Consider the following 8,839-nt stretch of genomic DNA (forward strand, 5'->3'; position numbering starts at 1 on the left):
TGGCTGGCCCCTGTGTGAGACGGGAGGCTGGACTAGATGGACCCTCCCTGGTCTGATCCAGCAGGGCTCTTCTGACGTTCTTCTCAGGGGAAGGCCTCGGCCTCTCTGCCCTGTTGCTGGCCCTTTTGAGGAACTGGTTGGTCACTGTGTGAGATGGGATGCTGGACTGGATGGACCCTCACTGGTCTGACCCAGCAGGGCTCTTCTGAGGTTCTTCTCAGGGGAAGGCCTCGGCCTCTCTGCCCTGTTGCTGGCCCTCCAGAGGAACCGGCTGGCCACTGTGTGAGGCAGGAGGCTGGGCTACGTGGACCACTTCTCTAATCCAGCAGGGCTCTTCTGATGTTCTTCTCCATGAAAACACAAATGTGTGTGTGTGTGTTATTACAGCTTAGTTTCCTGTCACTCAGAATGTCGATTGCTGGGGTCCCTGTTTATTTCCTCCTCTACAGGAACAGCAAGCTTCTTCTTTTTGTAGTTGAAGTTGTGTCCAGAAGCACCTTAAAGACCAGTGAGATTTTGGAGGCTATAAGCTTCTGGGAGTCCAAGCTTCCTTCCTCAGACAACTCTTGAATTGGGCTGTTCTGTAGCAGGCCAACCCAGCTACCCTCTGAAACCACATTTAAAAAAAATTAATCTTAAATCTTATTTACTTGGATCATATAGGTAAGAAGTATATTGTAGGGCTGTCTTTCGGCTGTGCTCCTGCAGAGCGCAGGGGGTTGGACTAGATGACCTGTAAGGTCCCTTCCAACTCTGAACAATGCATGATTCTATAAGTTCAAGTCTGTGCTGACTTCTCTTTCTAAGAATAGCCAGCACAAGTCTGATCTTAGTTTTCAGCGTTAGTTAGGTGGAGATTGGCTACTTTCCCTTGTCGTGATTCTGTTTCATCGCTTTCTGTAGCCACATTCGGAAGTCAGTTTTAAGCACAGCTGAAGTCAATAGAACTAATTACGGAGTAAAAGCAGCTGGAGTGTTTTATGGTTCTGTTGTTCTTACAGCCCAATCTGATGGTGTACTTGCTGCAAAGAAAGCCCTGCAGAATCCACTGCCATCTACTATCAAGTAAATCCACCCAGGAGTATAGCAGACCTGTGTTCATCCTCACCATAGTCTTGTGTGAGTAGATTTTATTGTGCATATATTAATATACGTGTTCATCTATTAAAACTGGCTTACAGATGGGGAACTGAGGCTGTGTGCATAGTCTGTGGCCAACGTGGGCTTTAACGTGGTTTTCTCCATCTCTAAGTATTTTTGCGCCCCAATGTGATGGTCTTCAACCTCTCCAGACCAGCTGGCACCCAACTCAAAGGGAAGAAAAGCCAGAAATGCAATAAATCTTCAAACCTGGGACCTACTGACCATGTGACTTCCTGTCACATCATGGTGGTGTGAAAGAAAGACGAACCGCTACACCAGGGGTGGCCAGACTTGCCTCATGTAAGAGCCCCACAGACTAAATGTCAGGTGCTCGAGAGCCGCAAGTGGACTTTGGAGGAAGAGGTGGGTTTGAGGGAGTGGCCTCAAAGAGACATCACAGGGTGGGGTTTCCGTGCAGGATGTGACATCATCGGAAGGGTTGGGGCTGAGGAAGTGACATCACCTGACTGTTGACCTGGACGTGACATCACAGGACATGACATCACAAAGTGATGTCACATAATTGCTAGGCGCCACCCCCAAAGTCTCCTGGCTTCACCACCTAAGTCCCCTGGTGGTCAAAACAGAAAAACAAAAGAGGTAAAAACAGATATTGCTAATGATATGGCCACTCTCTGACTCTGCCTGTGCCAAAAAGGGACCCCTCTGCTGATATGTGGTCTTGCCTCGTCTCAGCGTGTCTGCAAAGAGATGCAGGAGGCAAGCTGTCCTCCTTTTTTTTTTTTTTTTGAGGCTAATCAGAGATTTATCAAGTCCAAATTATCGGCCGTAGCAGGAATCACTGCTTGCGACTTCAGGTAGTCTAGGATTGGTGCCCAAGTATGAAACAGTCGTGATTTATAGGTGGTATGTGTTTCTCGTAAGATTTTATCAGTCAATTTAGCAATTATAAAGCAGTCCCATATCCTATTTTGCCAAGCTGAGATAGAGGGATCCCTACTATCCTTCCACTTAGCCGCGATTTCCATCTTTGCTAAGGCACGTAGAGTCAGGACTATCTGTTTGTTTGAAGATTGTAAAATAGATTCAAGTGTTTTATGAAGTAATAATGCTTCAGGTGTTTCCGGTAGATTGAGACCTGTTATATCTTGGATATATCGATCTCTGCACAGGCCCAGTAAGGGCGGGCAGCTCTGTAGGCGTAGAGGTGTCAAAGTCGTTTGTTATGAGGGCCGGATCGAATATAAATATCACTTTGTCAGGCTGGGCCACGTGCCGTAAAATGTAGAAGAAGAAGAGATTGGATTTATACCCCGCCCTTCACTACCCGAAGAAGTCTCAGAGCAGCTTACAAACTCCTTTCCCTTCCCCTCCCCAGAACAGACACCCTGTGAGGTAGGCGGGGCTGAGAGAGCTCTGACGGAAACTGCTCTTTTTCAAGGACAGCTCTGACAGAACTATGGCTTGCCCAAGGTCATCCAGCCAGGTGCAAGTGGAGGAGTGGGGAATCAAACCCAGTTCTCCCAGGTTAGAGTCCACCCACTTAACCACTACACCAAACTGGCTCTCTGTAACGCCAGGTACCGCAGATATGAACTTTATAAAGGACACAGGCAAACCCAATTAACAATGGCCCCGTTCACATGCGGGATAGCCACGAATCCTGGGCGGATTTTCAGGGCGCGGTCACACCGCAACATCTGGCAAGCGTTGTGCACCCATGGCCAACCCGTGGCGTGCTGCCGAAGCTGCGCAGTTAACAAGTATCTCAACAAATGTACTAGCAAATGGTTTGCCACAGGCTGCCGACGGAATCGGAAGACTCCACAGCTCAGAGAGAGCAATGCCAACATCTAAAGCCCGCTTTGTCCGATGCATGTTGGGTGTCCTGTCCTCTCAAGGCAGACATTTTGCTACAGAGAGAAAAAAAGATAATTTAAACAGAGGGACACCGGCCATGAAATGCAGGTAGCATTAGGTGAGATACAGTTATGTTAATTTCAGATATATTTGGGGGGGAGTACATTCACAATAGCAGTAATGGGCGATAACACAACATCCCTAGTTTTGCCAAGCCAGTTAGCACCTGTATTGGCTGAGAAAAGCTAGCAAACTTGTTCTTGAAAGCAGTGTTCCCTCTAAGCTGTGGAGTATTGTGAGCAAAAATTCTACTTTGTGAGCTACTGGCATTAAAATTGTGCCGTGCCGTGCTGCTCAGAGCTGGGGAATAAGCAGTGCCCCTGAGCAATGGTCCCTCTAAGCTGTGGAGTCTTGTGAGCAAAAATTCTACCTTGTGAGCTACTGGCATTAAAATTGTGAGCAAGTGATTTGGCTGCTGCATAAATTAGTTTGCTCTGAAGCCATCCCTTCTGAGCTAAGGCAAAAAATCTGTGAGTTGGAGGCTAAAAAGTTGTGAGCTAGCTCACACTAACTCAGCTTAGAGGGAACACTGCTTGAAAGGTGTTCGCTATCTTAGCAAAACTAGAGAACGTGGGTTATCGCCTGTCACTGCTGTCGTGAATGGACTCTGTACTTTTCTCGATTACGCTCTGACTGTACAAAGTGTATCTTCCCCTGAACTTCCTGCATTTTGAGGCCCTTCGACTCTGCTCTTTAACAGATTCCCCCCCCCAATTCATAACTTCCTATCCAGACACCTCCCTTGTGAGCCTGCCACGTGAGTAGCAAAATGAGTTCCCCAAAAGATTTTGCCAGAACCAAAACGCGGGCATCTTTGAGGTGCCGTGAGATGCCCGTTTAGTTTTCCCACAACAGACTAACACAGCTGTATGCAAAGTGCTGTCAAATCTCAGCTGACTCATGGTGTTTTCAAGGCAAGAGATGAACTGAGGTGGTTTCCCATGGCCTGCCTCTGCATAGCGACCCTGGACTTCCTTGGTGGTCTCCCATCCAAATTCTAACCAGGGCCAGGGGTCATTTCGTAGACAAAGAGGTGCAGGAGCTCATTAGCAGAACTCCTTAGCATAACTTATTTGCATGTGCCACACCCCCTGACGTCACCGGAAGTGTGTCAGAAGGCGACACCCACCGCTCAGGCTCCACTGGACTGTTTTGGATGGCTAGTTAAAAGGATCTCCAGTTAAAAGGTCCAGGCAGGAGGTGATGTGAAAGACCTACACCTGAGACCCTGGAGAGCTGTAATCAGGAGCTGTAGCTCAGTGGCAGAGCCTCTGCTTGGCATGCAGAAGGTCCTAGGTTCAATCCTCAGCATCTCCAGTTAAAAGGGCCAGGGAGTAGGTGATGGCGAAGACCTCCGCCTGAGACCGTGGAGAGCTATAAAGAGGGGCTGTGGCTCAGTGGCAGAGCATCTGCTTGGCATGCAGAAGGTCCCAGGTTCAATCCCTGGCATCTCCAGTTAAAAGGGCCAGGGAGTAGGTGATGGGAAAGACCTCTGCCTGAGACCCTGGAGAGCTATAAAGAGGGGCTGTGGCTCAGTGGTAGAGCATCTGGTCGGCACGCAGGAGGTCCCAGGTTCAATCCCCAGAAGCATCTCCAGTTAAAAAGGACCAGGCAGGAGATGATGGGAAAGACCTCCGCCTGAGACCCTGGAGAGCTGTAAAGAAGGGCTGTGGCTCAGTGGCAGAGCACCTGCTTGGCATGCAGAAGGTCCCAGGTGGTTCAATCCTCGGCATCTCCAGTGAAAAGGACCAGGTAGGAGGTGATGGGAAAGACCTCCACCTGAGACCCTGGAGAGCTGTAATCAGGAGCTGTAGCTCCGTGGCAGAGCCTCTGCTTGGCATGCAGAAGGTCGCAGGTTCAATCCTCAGCATCTCCAGTTAAAAGGGCCAGGCAGGAGGTGATGGGGAAGACCTCTGCCTGAGTCCCTGGAGAGCTATAAAGGGGGGCTGTCTTGGAAGGCAGGCCACCAAGGAAGACTCTGCAGCAGAAGGCACCGGCAAACCATCTCTGCATCTCGCTTGCCTTGAGAGCCCCTTGGTGGGGTCGCCATTCAGCCAGTTGCGACCTGATGGCTCTTGTGTTCGCACGAGAACCAGTGCTGTGGAACCACTGCTGCGACTCTTTGTCCTCCTCCTCTCTCGTCTATCGCTGGGTAAAATCAATGTCCCGCGTTATCAGGTAGGGGAGAACGAACAGCAGCAGGTACTGAGAAGGAGCAGGAAGTGGCAGGCACCCAAATGTATTATTTTGGGGGGTGGAGGTGTCTTAATAAAAAGTATTCCATGGCTTTTCTCTTTGGGCTAACATGACTACCTTCAAGCTCTGCTGACGCATCAAGATAATTAAAGAGATAAAGATCAGTCCAGCAGCTTCGTTTCCCACTCAGCGCATCTCACTTTGGGGCCCGCGATACTCAGTGCCGAAAATATTTATTCCAAGGTGTGTGACTCTGTTGAGTCATTCTTACACAGATGATCTCATCTGAATTTTGTAACCTTATTAATGATGAATAATAAAAGTCCTGTGTACAGGATTCTGACTAAGAGGGGGAATTAGACATGCCCCACAGTGGTGTAGTCACTGAGACCTCGAGCCAGAGATCCTGGAGTGCGAAGTCAAATGGGCCTTAGAAAGCATTACTAACAACAAAGCTAGCAGTATCGCAGCGGTATCGTAAAAGATGCTGCTGTTAAAGTGCCGCACTCCATTTGCCAGCAAATTTGGAAAATGCAACAGTGGCCACAGGATTGGAAAAGGTCAGTATACATTCCAATCTCAAAGAAGGGCAATGCCAAGGAATGTGTAAACTATCGCACAATTGCACTCCTTTCACATGCTAGCAAGGTCATGCTCAAGATCTAGGCTTCAGCAGTACGTAGATAGAGAACTGCCAGAAGTATAAGCTGGGTTTCGAAGAGGTAGAGGAACTAGAGATCAAATTGCCAACATTCGCTGAATTATGGAGAAAGCAAGAGAGTACCAGAAAAACATCTACTTCTGCTTCACTGACTATGCTAAAGCCTTTGATTGTGTGGATCACAACAAACTATGGCAGGTCCTTAAAGAGATGGGAGTACCAGACCACCTCACATGTCTCTTGAGAAACCTGTATAAGGGCCAAGAAGCAACAGTCAGAGCCGGATATGGAACAACTGATTGGTTCAGCATAGGAAAAGGAGTACGACAAGGATGTATATTGTCGCCTTGCTTATTTAATATATATGCAGAGTACATCATGCGAAATGCTGGCCTGGATGAATCACAAGCGGGAATTAAGATTGCTGGGGAAAAGATCAACAACCTCAGATATGCAGACGATACCACTCTAATGGCAGAAAGTGAAGAGGACCTAAAGAGCCTCTTGCTCAGAGTAAAAGAGGAGAGCGCAAAAGTGGGCTTGAAGCTCAACATCAAAAAAACTAAGATCATGGCATCCGGCCCCATCACTCCTTGGCAAATAGAAGGGGAAGTCGTGGAAGTAGTGACAGACTTCACGTTCCTGGGATCCCAGATCACCGCAGACTGTGACTGCAGCCATGAAATTAAAAGACGCCTGCTCCTTGGGAGGAAAGCGATGGCGAACCTAAACAGCATGATAAAAAGTAGAGACATCACCCTGCCAACAAAAATACGCATGGTCCAAGCAATGGTATTCCCAGTAGTCATGTATGGCTGCGAGAGCTGGACTATAAGGAAGGCCGAGCGCCGAAGAATAGATTCTTTTGAACTATGGTGCTGGAGAAGACTCTTGAGAGTCCCTTGGACTGCAAGAAGAACAAATCAGTCAATCCTCAAAGAAATCAACCCTGACTGTTCCCTGGAAGGCCAGATAATGAAACTGAAGCTCAAATACTTTGGCCACCAAATGAGAAGGGAGCACTCACTGGAGAAGACCCTGATGCTGGGAAAGATTGAAGGTCAAAGAAGACGGGGACGGCAAAGGATGAGATGGTTAGACAGTGTCAGTTTATCCGGCGAGTGGGCGACTCCTTCCAGTTTTTCTCCGGTACGTCTTCCGCGGCCTCCGCTGTTCTTTTGGCTCTCTGGCGACTCCTCTCGGGGGCTGTTGGTTACGGCCCTGGTGCGCAGCCGCGGTGGGCGTCACAACATCCTTGCGGCTCCGGCCGTCCTCCTGCTGGCCACGTCATCAGCTGCCGAGCCAATCGCCTCCTTGGGATGTTGCTGCCTCTCTTAATTTCCTCCGTGCTGACCGACGCCATGTTGCCGCCGCTTCTCGATTCCTCGCTCGGCTGGAGCCCAATTTCGAGGGAGGGGTACCCCCCTGTCCTCCTACGGACAGGTACCCATTTGAGTAACTGTACATCGCTTTGAGCCCACTGGGGAAAGCGATTAAATAAATGGAAAGTATTTTAAAAAATTCAAGGGCTGATAAATCTGACCTGACGCGTTTCGGCCTACATAGGCCTTCCTTAGAGGTCAGTAGTGAGTAGGGTTCCCAAATCTCGTCAAATCACGGCGGGGGATCGCATGTCTTTGCAGAATCCCTGCCCCGCCGTCGCCAGGACATGACGCTACGTGTTGCTCTGGCAGCGGGGCTGTTTCATTTTACATACCCCCGTATGTAAAATGAAACCGAGCTACAAAAAGCTGAGACAGACCCAAGGACGCTTGGATTCTCAGAAGTGATAAGAAGGCATTACACTTCAAAGCAATCTAGCAGAGCAAAAGTATTCTAGTTTCACACTCTCCCGCACCCTCTCCTAGGTTGCTATGGCGAGGGAGCTGTAAAATGCACAGTGAGTTTGACACAGGGTTAGCCCTGGACCAGGGGTCATTTCCTGTGGGAGTGCAGAGGAGCGGAGCTCCGGCAGTAAGGAGCCCGGGGGCGGGTACATGCAACAAGCCCCACCCCCTGCTCCCAGCAGCCCTCAATTGGGCCACGAGGAGAAAGAAGCAGCCAGGTAAGTTGCAGAGCCGCTCCCCCCCCCCAGCTCGCCTTCAGGTACAAGCTCTCTCTCCTCTGTGAGCTAGCAATCCAAAGCAGTCCAGTGGCACCTTTAAGACCACGTTTTATTCAGGTACAGGCTCTCCCTCCTCTGTGAGGGCAGATTTGCACGTTTCCCCTCCCACCCCATAGCTGGTTAAGACACTGAACTGCAGGCTGTGGAAGGTCAGTAGTTCAGCAGTTCGAGACCCGGGTGCCGCATGATGGAGTGAGCTCCCATCTCTAGTTCCAGCTCCTGCCAACCTAGCAGTTCGGAAGCAAGAAATTGCAAGTAGATAAATAGGTACCACTTCGGTGGGAAGGGAACAGCGTTCTGTGCGCCTTGGGGTTTAGTCATGCCGGCCACATGACTACGGAAATGTCTTCGGACAGCGCTGGCTCTTCGGCTTTGAAATGGAGATGAGCACCGGAACCCTAGAGTCGGACTCGACGAACTTTCGAGCAAGGGAACCTTTACCTTTAACAGTGTGTCTCAGGCCTAGATCTTAACGTTTTTGTTTACTCCTTTATGCTTTCTTTCCTAGGACCCATGTCTGCCGTTTGGCTTCAGGTCGGACAGTGTGGCAACCAGATCGGACAGGAATGGTGGCAAGCCATCACCCAGGCCAGAAGCAGAGATGCCGACCCGTAAGTCCCTGCCCTCCTCACCCACCCCTTCCTCGTTCACCTCCGCAGATTGAAGTCTGGGAAATCTTACCCGTGGCTGAGTCCCCGGGGCAGTTCGAGGCCTGCGTCTCAAAAAGGGATATGGAAGAGCTTGGGGGAGGGGGGGATGCAGAAAGGGCCAATCACAATAATTATGGGATCAAAGTGCATACCCTGCGAGGCATGGCCGAAGTGTCTGGGGCT

The 8,839-nt window shown here is 49.8% G+C and overlaps 1 long non-coding RNA gene across 1 annotated transcript in view; it reads left to right on the plus strand.

The window, feature by feature from the left end:
* Window positions 1-8,614, plus strand: part of LOC107116414 — a 10,176-nt gene extending 1,562 nt beyond the window's left edge. The window contains exons 2-3 of the long non-coding RNA XR_001482705.1: window positions 1,002-1,119; window positions 8,515-8,614. This is a non-coding gene — a long non-coding RNA (uncharacterized LOC107116414). The remainder of the gene's footprint in view (window positions 1-1,001; window positions 1,120-8,514) is intronic.
* Window positions 8,615-8,839: the final 225 nt, after the last annotated feature.

This window comes from Gekko japonicus, unplaced genomic scaffold (genome assembly GCF_001447785.1).
Source record: "Gekko japonicus isolate JY-2015 unplaced genomic scaffold, Gekko_japonicus_V1.1 scaffold5997, whole genome shotgun sequence".
Taxonomy (NCBI): domain Eukaryota; kingdom Metazoa; phylum Chordata; class Lepidosauria; order Squamata; family Gekkonidae; genus Gekko; species Gekko japonicus.